The sequence below is a fragment of the Scylla paramamosain genome, chromosome 26 (assembly GCF_035594125.1).
Source record: "Scylla paramamosain isolate STU-SP2022 chromosome 26, ASM3559412v1, whole genome shotgun sequence".
Taxonomy (NCBI): domain Eukaryota; kingdom Metazoa; phylum Arthropoda; class Malacostraca; order Decapoda; family Portunidae; genus Scylla; species Scylla paramamosain.
Genome location: NC_087176.1, coordinates 21,644,091 through 21,656,590, shown reverse-complemented (window position 1 = coordinate 21,656,590; position 12,500 = coordinate 21,644,091). Strand labels below are relative to the sequence as shown.

Below are 12,500 nucleotides of genomic sequence, written 5' to 3'. Positions count from 1 at the left end.
CTTTTGATTCCACCCTGTCTAGAAGAGACTAGTACTACTACCACCACCATTACTACAGCTGCTACTACTACTACTACTACTACTACTACTACTACTACTACTACTACTACTACTACTACCATCGTTGCTACTACTACTACTACTACTGCTACTACTACTAATACCACCACTAGAACTATCACTACTACCACCATTACTACTACTACTACTGCTATTATCACCACCATTGCTACTACTACTACTACTTTTTTTTTTTTTTTTTTTTTTTTTTTTTTTTTTTTTTTTTTCTACTACTACTACTACTACAAATACCTCCACCCCATGTTTATTGATGTGTCAATTAGGGGCTCCATTACTTGGAGGTCATTAGCCCCAGCTCCCGCTAATGACTGTGGCATCCAACCATATCTAATACTCTATAATATAAACATTAGTTGTTAACTATAAATTCATTCTACCTCTACTCTATCTACTCTTATGCCACTCTCCACCACTGTAGCCTCACAGTCGAGGCCTCCTAAGTCTGCAGGTATGGGAGTGGAATGCCTTGTCCCCCTGAGACACAGGAGGGCAGATCTGAGGAGGGAGAATGAGAGGCGGCACCTCATCCATGCGACGACATGGCTCCTTGGCTGGTGCTTCTTTTCTGCCATTAGGTCGGCTAGTCTTGAGTAGAAGCACTGAGCCTTGGAGCCCATCCCGCCAGATGTGGTGAAGACCAGAGGTGTGAAGCTGCCCTGGTCAACGTGTTGGATTCTCTCCCCATACGCTCGGATCTTCTCCTGCTCATTCTTGCGGTGGGCGGCCTCCAGGGAGAGTTCGTGGTGACAGGCGGCCATCGGGTCAAAGATCCGTATGTCCATGAATGCTTTCTGTCCCCTTGTCCAGAACCCTCGTGCACTGACGTCGACTCGAGCCTCGTTGGTGGTGTTGGCTGTTCTGTAGCGCAGGTGCTCGCCGTCTAGCGGCAGGAGGGTCGGTTCAGTGGAGACATCGTGGCACACCTCCCTGAGCATGCTGGCGGTCAGATCTCTCACCTCATCGTGCCTGATACATACGAATCCCCCCTTTTTGCACGTCATGGTGTGGTTGACGTCATTAGGGGAGCCACACACACAGGTACTGGGGAGTCCTTCCATCGGCCAGCCGTACCTCAGAGCAACTACTACTACTACTACTACTACTACTACTACCACCTCCATTACTACTTCTGGTACTACTACTACTACAACCACCACTACTACTACTACTACTACTACTACTACTACTACTACTACTACTACTACTACTACAACTGCTACTACTACTCGTACCACCACCACTACTACCACTACCACTACTATCCCTAGCACCAGTGCCTGTATAATAGTCATCAGGTGTCACGGTGTGATGAGAGGAAGCCTTAAAAAGGAAAAACAAGTGTCTGTGTGGCAGCTTCGGCCTGACACACTGAGGCAGAGTCAGACACCTGCACAGTGTGAATACAGTGTGTGTAAGGCAACGCCAATAAACACTTCCTTGCCTCTTCACACACACACACACACACACACACACACACACATATTGTCATAAAATATATTTTTTATAGAAATAGTTTTTGTTCATGGATTTACTGGAAGAGTATTGCGATGAGAACGTGTAGGAGAACCAGATGCCCACACACGCAGAGAGAGAGAGAGAGAGAGAGAGAGAGAGAGAGAGAGAGAGAGAGAGAGAGAGAGAGAATGCAAACCATCACTAATATAGTATTTAGGTTAATTCAGTATTTCTTTAGTTAACGTTCAAATACCACATTATCTGTAATTCATTGATTTGCATGATGGCCGCCACTCGCTCCTTATCGAGCACCAATATTGTGAGTAGCGACAAGTGGGAGATGGGACGCCATTTTGTTCCCAGGCAAACGCCGCGCGCCCCCTCGCTGCCAGCCGTGCCTGCCCTCATGTCTCTCTCTCGTGTTGAAGACACCTATTGTACAGTAAATACTGGCCCATACTTTCTCTCTCTCTCTCTCTCTCTCTCTCTCTCTCTCTCTCTCTCTCACAAACGTAAATGAGAAAGAGAGAGTGGGGAAGCAGAAAGAAGTGAGAGCGGAGGAGGAGTAAGACGAGAAGGATAAGGAAAAGGAGGAGGAAGAGGAGAAAGAGGAGGAGAAGGAAAAAGGGGAGGAGGAGGAGGAGTAGGACGAGGAGAAGGAAAAGGAGGAAGAGGAGGAGGAGGAGGAAGAGGAAGAAGAAGAGGAAGAGTAAGACGAGGAGAAAGAAAAGGAGGAAGAGAAGTAGGACGAGGAGAAGGAAAAGGAAGATAAAGAGGAGGAGAAAGATGAGTATGAAGAGAGGCAAAGAAGGAAGAGGAGGAAGAGGAGGAGTAGAGGAAAAAAATAGTAGGAAGAAGAGAGAGAGAGAGAGAGAGAGAGAGAGAGAGAGAGAGAGAGAGAGAGAGAGAGAGAGAGAGAGAGAGAGAGAGAGAGTGGAAAGTTGATAGATTCATGGTTCCTCTGGTCTCTCTCTCTTTCTCTCTCTCTCTCTCTCTCTCTCTCTCTCTCTCTCTCTCTCTCTCTCTCTCTCTCTCTCTGTTATTGCTTTAGCACTACTACTACTACTACTACTACTACTACTACTACTACTACTATTATTATTACTGTTACTACTACTACTACTACTACTATTATCGAATAAATAGATTAATGCATAATACATGCAATAGTAACAATCAAAACAAACAAAAGGGCCAAATGACATGAATAAATAAATAAATAAATAAATAAACAATAAAACACAAAGAGAACAGACAACCGCCATCACCATCATCACCACCACAAGCACCACCACCATCACGACCCAAGCACCAATACCTGTCTCACTGCTCACCTTAATATAAGTATTTTCTCCCCCACACACACAACCAACTTGCCTGAAACCAATATTCTCAATCACTAAACACAACCACCACCACCACCACCACCACTGCCCTCGTTCGGAAGTATGTGTGTGTTCGGCTTCTTGACTTTGGCTTCGTCTTCGTCTGTTTATAAGAAGCGAGGCCGGAGTGTATGGAGAAGGATGAAGGAAGGGGAAGGATGGGGCAGGGAGGTTAGGAAGCGTGGGACACAAAAGGATACTGAGGATATTGGGGGGTGGGTAGGGGGATGAAGGATATTAGGAAGGCAATGTTATTTTGGCAAGGAGGAGAAGGAGGAGGAAGAGGAAGGAGGAGATAAAAATATAAAAGGGATGAGGAGTAAACGGGTTAAAGGAGAGGAGATATGAAGGAAGAAGTGATGGAGGAATATGCTGAAGGAAAGGTTGAAAGAAGGAAGGAAGGAAGGAAGGAGGAAGCAAAGTTATTGATTTTTTTCTTTGTCCTCTTTGCTTGACATTCTTTTTTTTTCTCTCTCAGCGATCTATTTTCTTTAAGAACTCTCTTAAATATTTACTACACACCGACACACTTGAGAGAGAGAGAGAGAGAGAGAGAGAGAGAGAGAGAGAGAGAGAGAGAGAGAGAGAGAGAGAGAGAGAGAGAGAGAGAAGGGCACTCCAACACCCATCATTACTTCTCTACTTACTCTTCTTTCTTCTATAGCGCTTTCCTCCTTCTCCTCCTCATCTCCTTCTCTCGCGCCTTCTTCTATTTTTCTTTCTCCTCCTCTGGCTTTTCCTTTTACTTCTCTTCCTTTTCTTCCTCTTCGTTTAACCTTACCACCACAACCGCCGTCGCCACCACTACCGCCGCCGCCCAGCTGATGGTCCTGTCCCGAGCTAAGGACGGTCACCAATGATTACTCGTTTCTGGGACAATCTTGAACCGCGTGTTTGCTCGCTTCATCAGGTTACTGTCCCCCTAACGAGACTGTCCCCCCAGACCAGACCAGCCTTTCGTCTTACCAGCTCCTCTCCTCTAACTGAATGTCTTCAGCCTCTCTCTCTTCCCCGCAATGTCGCATCTCCTGCTATCTTCTATCGATATTTTCTCGTCAACTGTTCTTCTGATCTTGCTAACTGCATGCCTTCCATCCTCCCGCGCCCTCGTTGCACACGACTTTCTACTTTTGCTCACCCCTATTCTGTCCACCTCTCTAATGCAAAAGTTAACCAGTATTTTCAATCTTTCATCCCTTTTTCTGGTAAACTCTGGAACTCCCTGCCTGCTTCTGTATTTCCCCCTTCCTATAAATTGAATTCTTTCGAGAGCGAGGTCTCAAGACACTTCTCTCATTTGTGTTAAACTTTTTTGGCTCTTTCTTTTCATAGGTATATATTTTGTTGCCTTTGACCAGTGCCCCTCTTGCATAAAAAGTCCCCTTCTCTATTACCTCCCTGGAAACTGACTTCGATTCTCTCCATCTCCATCCCTTCCCCACGAGCCCCACCACCCCCACTCTCTCTCTCTCTCTCTCTCTCTCTCTCTCTCTCTCTCTCTCTCTCTCTCTCTCTCTCTCTCTCTCTCTCTCTCTCTCTCACCAGGACGGTCCCAGGAGAGCAGAGTAGGTCATGTTTTGTTACAATCAGTGGTATTTACTTCCTTCCTCTGATGCTGATGGGGAACAAAAGTGTCCCTCGATGTATTTTTCCCGTGGTGTCTAATTGGCGATGGGGAAACAAATCAGTAGGGAAGGGAAAAAAAAAAAACTAAGGAAAAGTTGAACTGATTAATTGACGAAGGGAAGAAAAGAGGGATGAAAAAGGTTTAGGAGGAAAGAAAATGGGTAAGGAAGGAATACTTAGGACAATGAGGGCAGATGATGGAGATGAGAGAAGCTTGTGTGAGGGATCAGAGAAGGAGGAAATGGGAGGGAATGGAGGAAAGAAGGATGGGACAGGGAAGAAAGGACGTAAGAAAAGAAGGGAATGAAGAAAAAAGGGGAAGATAGGAAGAAAAGGGTATAGAAAAGGAAAATAGTATAGACAGGAGGGAAAATACAAGAAAATAAAAAGAGAGGAAATGGAGAAAAGATGAATGGAAGAGGGAGAAAAGGTGCAGAGAAGAGAGAAAATAAAGAAAAGAAGGAAAAGACAGGAAAAAAGTGCAGAAGAAAGGAAGGGGACGGAGGAAAGAACTGGGACAAGGAGGAATGGAAAGGAAAAAAGGAAAGAGGAATGGGGCAAGGAGGAAAGAGTTTAGGAAGGGAAGGGAAGGAAAGAAAGAGAAGGAGAGAAGGATGGGATGGGAAAAAAAGTTTGAGAAGAGTTTCAAAGACAGATAAAAGAAAAATTTTAAAACTTATTAAACAATGCATATGTAAATTTAAGTTTCTCTCTCTCTCTCTCTCTCTCTCTCTCTTGGTGCAAATTAAATGCCGTTTAATGAAATCGCCAATGATTGCTTATCTTTAGACCATTACTCTCATTTTATGCTCGAGTAAAAAAAAAAAAAAAGAAAAAGAAAAGAAAAAAGCTTAATTAGAAAAGTTTGGTGCTCATAACAGACGCTTAAGGCTTGTTCATCTTTACACCAAGTTATCTTTGGCAAATCTGTTTTTCATGGCTTTAATTAAACTTTTTTATTTTATTTTATTTCCTGGGGGTGCGTGTGAATGACTTAAACACACACACACACACACACACACACACACACACACACACACACACACACACACACACACACACACACACACACACTTTATAGACAAAATGACGAATCACATACTGCAAAATACACGAGTAACAAAATTTATACAAATGAATAATAAAGAAAGTAACACATAGAACTGAAACACATATCTGTCTGTCAATTGTCTAAATAAAACTACAATGTCATTTTTTTTTTTTTAGGTAGAGAAATAGGAGACCTGAAAGGAAGAAAAAAAGAAAAAAAGAAGAAAATAATGATAATAATAATAATAAGAAGAAGAAGAAGAAAACTCAATTCTTTCCTGTATGATTGAACTTTCCAAGAACGACAAACGGAAAACACTCATTTAACACTCAACGTGAACCTTAAGTGTCGGTCTGTGTGTCTATCTGTGCGTGCGTGTGTGTGTGTGTGTGTGTGTGTGTGTGTGTGTGTGTGTATGTGTGTGTGTGTGTGTCTGTTTGAAAGGCGACAATCATCCATCATTTCCACGCTTCAGACAAACGGATGACTTGACAAGCCTTTCTGATTGGAAGAGCGAGGGCCAGAGTCAGGGAGGCGAGGAAATATAATGACAGATGACCAAGAGGAGGAGGAGGAGGAGGAGGAGGAGGAGGAGGAGGAGGAGGAGAAAGAGGAGGAGGAGGAGGAACGGAAAAAAACTATCAGTTTTCTCAGATTTTTCAGTGACGTTTTACAACTTCAACTCTTCCTCCTCCTCGTGGTCCTCCTCCTCCTCCTCCTCCTTTGCAAGGACCAAAAGGTCTGTTGCTGTTTGGCTTTCCTTTGTATTCCTCGTAACTACCCGCCATTTTAACCACTAAGAGAGAGAAAGAAAAAAATACTTCAACACAAAGCCTTTCACTGATCTATTCTCTTCCTCGTCCTCTTTCTCCTCCTCCCCCTCCTCCTCCTCCACCTCCTCCTCTTCTTTCTCCTCCTCCTGCTCTTCCTCGCGTTGTTTGAAGAGCCGTGCAGACGGACACTCAATGAGATAAGAAAAGGATGTCGTGGACTTTTTCTTCCCGAGTCTTTTTCTAAACCCTCCTCTGTGTGTCCTTCTCTCTCTCTCTCTTTCTTTCTCTCTGTCTATCTGTCCGGCTGGTTGGTTATATTGCTGGAGAAGGAGGAGGAGAAGGAGGAGGAAAAGGACGAATACAAAGGAATACAAAGAAAGTCCAAACAGCAACAGAACTCCTTACTAAACTGTTTCGGTAACTATTCTACGCTATTAGTGGGAGAGACAGGATAATACAGACGCTCCTCCCCACCACTCTCATCACTCTAACCAATACTGCCCAGAAAAAAAAAAAATGTTGTATAGAAAAACCACATGAATTTGAGAGGAAAGTAATAAAGAATTAAGTCTAAGAGGAGGAGGAGGAAGAAGAGGAAGAAGAGAGAGGGAGAGAGAGAGAGAGAGAGAGATAAAAAGCTACTCCAATTTCACTTGTTAATTGTTAAGTCTGTAAAGATATGTAACAGGAGGAAATGAGAGGCAAGGGGGGGAGGGAGGAAGGTAACAAGAGAGAAATTAGAAGAAAGGAAGAGTAAAAATAAAGAAAGACAGGTAGGAAAAGAGGATGAGAGGCAAAGAAGAGAAGGAAGAGTAAGTAGAGAGACAGGTTAGCAGAGAGAGAGGAGGATAATATGAGAGAGAAGTAGAGATAGGCAAGGAAAGGGAGTAAGAACAGAAAGGAAGAACGGAAAACAGAACAGGAGAGATAAGCAAGGAAAGGAAGATAAAGAAGAGAAAGGAAGATAATAAAAGTGAAATTAGAGGTAGGCAAAGAAAGGAAGGGTAAGGAAAGAAAGGAAGAAAGGAAAAGAGAACAGGAAAAATAAGCAATGGCAGGAAGAGTAAGAAGAGAGAGGAAGATAAGAAAATATAGAAATTAGAGGTAAGCAAGGAAATGAAGAGTAACACAAGAAAGGAAGAAAAGAAGAGAAATGAGAAGAGGTTAATCAAATAAAGAGATAGATAGATAGATAGATAGATAGATAGATAGATAGATAGAGAGAGAGAGAGAGAGAGAGAGAGAGAGAGAGAGAGAGAGAGAGAGAGAGAGAGAGAGAGAGAGAGAGAGAGAGAGCTAATCATGGAGAAAGAATAGGAAAGGGAGTAGCAAGATTTCCACAGCCTTTCGTTCAAAATCATCCTAATTAAACGCAGCCACTTTGCCACTTAAGCAGTCAAGAGGGGAAACTGACCGACGGAGCTTTTAAACCTCTCAACTCCCCGCCACTTCAAGTCACGCGTCGCAGGTCAAACGTAGCAAATCAAGTGGAAGCGAGGCCCTTTGCACCAAATCACTTGACCTCCATCACACGGACGCAAATGAAGGAGTTAAACAGAAAAAAAAAAAGACCAGAATCTATTAGTCGGAACTTGAAAGGCTGAAGGCTAAACATAGACGCACCCTTGACTGGGCCACTGCGACACTGCCTCTCCCAGTAATCAAGATGAGAACGGGAGGGAGAGAAGTGCAAGGAGACGATGAGGAAACCGACACGTGGATGGGAGGCTGGGGAGAGAGAGTAGGGTAGCATTGGTGTGTTGGGTATTAGTACGAGACAAAAAAATGAGGAAAGACAGGCGTGTGGAGTGAGTACGAGTGACTGAAAGACTAGGAGGGGTTGGGGAGTGTCTGGAGATGGTGGAGATGAACAAGGAGTGACAGGGTTTGACAGGGAGTGACTATAGGAGTGCTTTGGAGTGAAGAGGAATGAAAATGGGAGTGATTTTGAGTGTTTTGGAGTGACGAGCTATGAAAATGAGAGTGATTTGGAGTGTTCTGGAGTGACGAGGTATGAAAATGAGTGATTTGGAGTGTTCTGGAGTGAAGAGGTATGTATGAAAACGGGAGTGATTTGGAGTGTTCTGGAGTGACGAGGTATGAAAATGAGAGTGGCTGGGAGGCTTCTGGAGTGAGGAGTATAAAAAAAATATGAGCGACTAGGAGTGTTTTGAAATTATGAAATTATATGGAGTTGACTGAAATGACTTGAAGTGATAAGAGATGATAAGGAAAGACAAAAAAGTTATTGAGAGAGGTGAAAAATGACTGCGAGTGACAAGGAATGACTAGCAGTGCCAAGAAACGACAAGGAATGATTAGGAATGAGTGGTAATGACACGTAATCCTAAAGAGTGCCAAGAGGTCACAGAGAGGAATTTGAATGACTGAGAATGACGTGGAATGATAACCAGCGGCAAGAAACGACAGGGAGTGATTAAGAATGACTGAGTAACGAGGAATGGCAAGAAACAAGAGTGGTGGTGAATAACTGGTCAGGAGAGGAAGGGGAGTGACAGCAGCAGGAACTGGTGATAAAAGAGACACAGAGAGAAACAGAGAGACACCAGGGAACTACAAAAGGGATAAATTAGAGGTATAAAATGAGAGGAATGAAAGAGAGCAATTAATGAAACTTAGAAAAAGGAATGAGGACAACAGAAACTGATGATAAAGGAAGAACAGAAAGCGACAAAGGGACACCAAGGGATTAGAAGAAACTAGAAGTATAATAGGAATGAAAGACAACAAAATAATGATGCAGAGACAGCGGTAAAGTAAGTAGAAGAATGAGACTTGTTTCTGACACAAAGTAGAGCAGTGGAAGATGCGAAGATGGGCGTAAGGCAAACAGGGACGAAGAAAACGTAACACGGGTGAAGAAAACGAAACACGGACTACTACTACTACTACTACTACTTTTTTTTTTTATGTAGGAGGGACACTGGCCAAGGGCAACAAAAATCCAATAAAAAAAATGCCCACTGAAATGCCAGTCCCATAAAAGGGTCAAAGCAGTAGTCAAAAATTGATGAATAAGTGTCTTGAAACTACTACTACTACTACTAACGCTACTACTACTACTACTACTACTACTACTACTACTACTACTACTATTACCTACTATTATCTTTATTCTCCATCAGATTTGCATCAACAACCACCACCACCACCACCACCACCACCACCAGCATGGCAGTAGTAGCAGGAGTAGTGAATGGTCACACGTTTGTGGTGACCTCTTGGACTATCATGCCGCCCTTGTAGTGTGTTGGACTATCGGTGAACAAGGAGACCTGAAAGTTACGTGGTACAACTATTTCGGTGATAGAAGTGGCTGTAAGTAGTAGTAGTAGTTGTAGTAATAGAATTAGTAATAGTAGTTATGCGTGTAATGTCAATATGGTCCATTTTGTAAACGTAATTGCAAAGATTCTCGACTTTGTTTCTTAAAGGCGTGACGTAATTAGAGAAAACGTATGTATTTTAAGGGACACTAGACTGTACTTCGTTATTCCTGTATATTGCTGTTATACGAGTTTTTTTTATAGTTTCACTTGTATATACTATTTAAATCTACTATTCTGTGATGTTTAATACTACTAATTATTATGTTTAAGTGGGAGAAGTCAGAGAAAGAGCTATATTTATAATTTTTACGTGTAAGTAAATTTGTAGGATGCTCGACCTTATGTTTCTTAAATAAGTGACGTAATTAGAGAAAACGTATGTCTTTTAAGGGAGGTTTTAGTATGTCTTCTATATATGTGTGTCTTCATTATCACCATCATCTTATTCTTGTTCTTGTTGTTCTTGTTCTTGTTCTTGTTCTTGTTCTTGTTCTTCTTCTTCTTATTACACACACACACACACACACACACACACACACACACATTAGTAGTAATTATAATAGGAAGAAGAGAAACATGATGATGATGAGGAGGAGGAGGAGGGAGAAAAAATTGATTAATTTTTCTGTAATATTTCTCTAAATATGTAAATAACTATCAGTCAAAAAGCAGAACTAATAGTGCACCATGGTAGTCCGTTAAATTGTTCATCTCTGACTATCGCCATCACCAATTACAAATTAGTTAATAAGGATAAAAGTTGAAAAATATATAGCAATTCTAATTTTGAGACACCTAAATAGTTTCAACATTTTTCACAATATCTAAATAACTAACAGACAAAAAGAAAATGTAGTAGTACACCATGATAGTCCATTAAATTCCTCATCTCTGACTATCACCATCACCAATTACAAGTTAGTTAATAAAGAGAAAAACAAAAACAATATATATATATATATATATATATATATATATATATATATATATATATATATATATATATATATATATATATATATATATATATATATATATATATATATATATATATATATATATATATATATATATATATATATATATATATATATATATATATATATATATATATATATATATATATATATATATATATATATATATATATATATCAAATTCTAAGACACCCAAATACCTTCAACATTTTTCTGAATATCTAAATAACTACCGGCAAAAAAACAAAACCAATAGTACACCATGATAGCCCATTAAATTCCCCACAATTTACTTTCAAAACTATTCGAAAAGTATATTAAAAACATTAAAAAAAAAAAAAAGCTTCAAAAAACTCCCAAAAGATGCCAGACAAAGATCAAGATTCAAGATTGTAAACTAGAGAGAGCATTTAGATACAAGATTAGGCTTGAGAAAATGGATGACTCAAGAATAGCAAGGAAGATGTACCTGTGGATTGAAAGTGGAAGCAAATGGTGGAAGAGGTGCATGAGAATGACAGACAGGATTGGCTTATAAGTTGTGTAGGCGATGAGAATGGCTGGGAGGAATCAAAATGAGATTGAATGGGTGGTAACAAGAGGCAGAGTGGGAGCTGACTGGGATGTGAGAAAATGGAAGAATGAGATAGACAAAGAAGTGAAATGTGTGGGACTGAATGAATGGAAAAATGAGACGGAAAGAAAGAAGACCCTGGAATGGTACAAGGAGAAAGGGGCCCCAAGGTATGAAAGGTAGTATGATGGAAGCCTGGGCCGTGATCTCTTCCGAGCGAGGGCACAGTGTATTGATGTGAATGCAAGGAGTTACAGGTGGTCTGAGTCCCGCAGCAAAGTGTGCCGGATGTGTGACATGGGAGAGGATGAGACGGTGGAACATGTGGTGGTGGAATGTGTGAAATATGCCAGAGACAGGAATGAGATGATGCAAGTGATACTGACTGAGTTAGGGCATGATAGGAATGAAAGAGTGGAGAACACAGGAAAGGAGTGGATGGTGTTGCTGGGACTGTGTAGAGAGGCGAATGAAAGGATGATTGAGGCGGTGAAAGAGTTTCTGGAGAGAATGTGGCGTGCCAGGTGTAGGAACAGTTACTGTAGATGATGCTGTTTGTTATTTTTTTCCCCCCTTCTACAGGAGTTGCCGATCCAAAGGCCTGGCTTAAGAGTGATCCCGAGCTACCTGTACCATCAAGATCAAGATCGAGCGTCCATTTCAGATGGTGAGTCTGCTTACAAAATTGCATCGCGGGGATTGATAAAGACAGCCACAATTATCCATCATCATCGGCGACACCATGGCCCTTGAGAAGGTAACATGGCTACCATTCTACACTCAAATCATCTGGCTATCATCACACACGAGAATGGCGGCGGTGGGGAGATGTAAATAGGGAAAATAGGCGTATATGTGAGGACGGGTGGCGGAGATCTTATGGCGGAAAATCGAGGGATGATCGAGGGTGATGCCCCACCATTATTAATTACTCCTTTAATTAGCGATGTACAAAATACACACCTGCCCGCCAGTAAGAAGCAGGTGTGGGCGGCCATCTTGAGCCCTAAGAGACGAGGGGACAAGGGGAAATAAGGGAAATATGGCTCAAAATGTCTCCTTATTTTATTGTATTTTTTTATTTATTTTTTTTTATGTATGGAATTGTGTGTGTGTGTGTGTGTGTGTGTGTGTGTGTGTGTGTGTGTGTGTGCGTGCGTGCGTGCGTGCGTGCGCGCGCGTGAGGGAAGGGAGGGCGGGGAGTGGGGGAGTTCTTGTGTTCGTTAAG

General features: G+C 41.8%; 1 long non-coding RNA gene across 5 annotated transcripts in view; it reads left to right on the top strand.

The window, feature by feature from the left end:
* The window catches only part of LOC135113835 (uncharacterized), a 50,821-nt gene that overhangs the window by 36,442 nt on the left and 1,879 nt on the right, over positions 1 to 12,500 (top strand). For 2 of the 5 annotated variants that reach the window (XR_010275092.1, XR_010275091.1), the window contains exons 2-3: positions 9,518 to 9,710; positions 11,855 to 12,029. This is a non-coding gene — a long non-coding RNA (uncharacterized LOC135113835). Of the gene's footprint in view, positions 1 to 9,517; positions 9,711 to 11,507; positions 12,030 to 12,500 lie in introns of those variants that run through there. The other 3 variants (XR_010275094.1, XR_010275090.1, XR_010275093.1) reach the window with 3 other exon arrangements.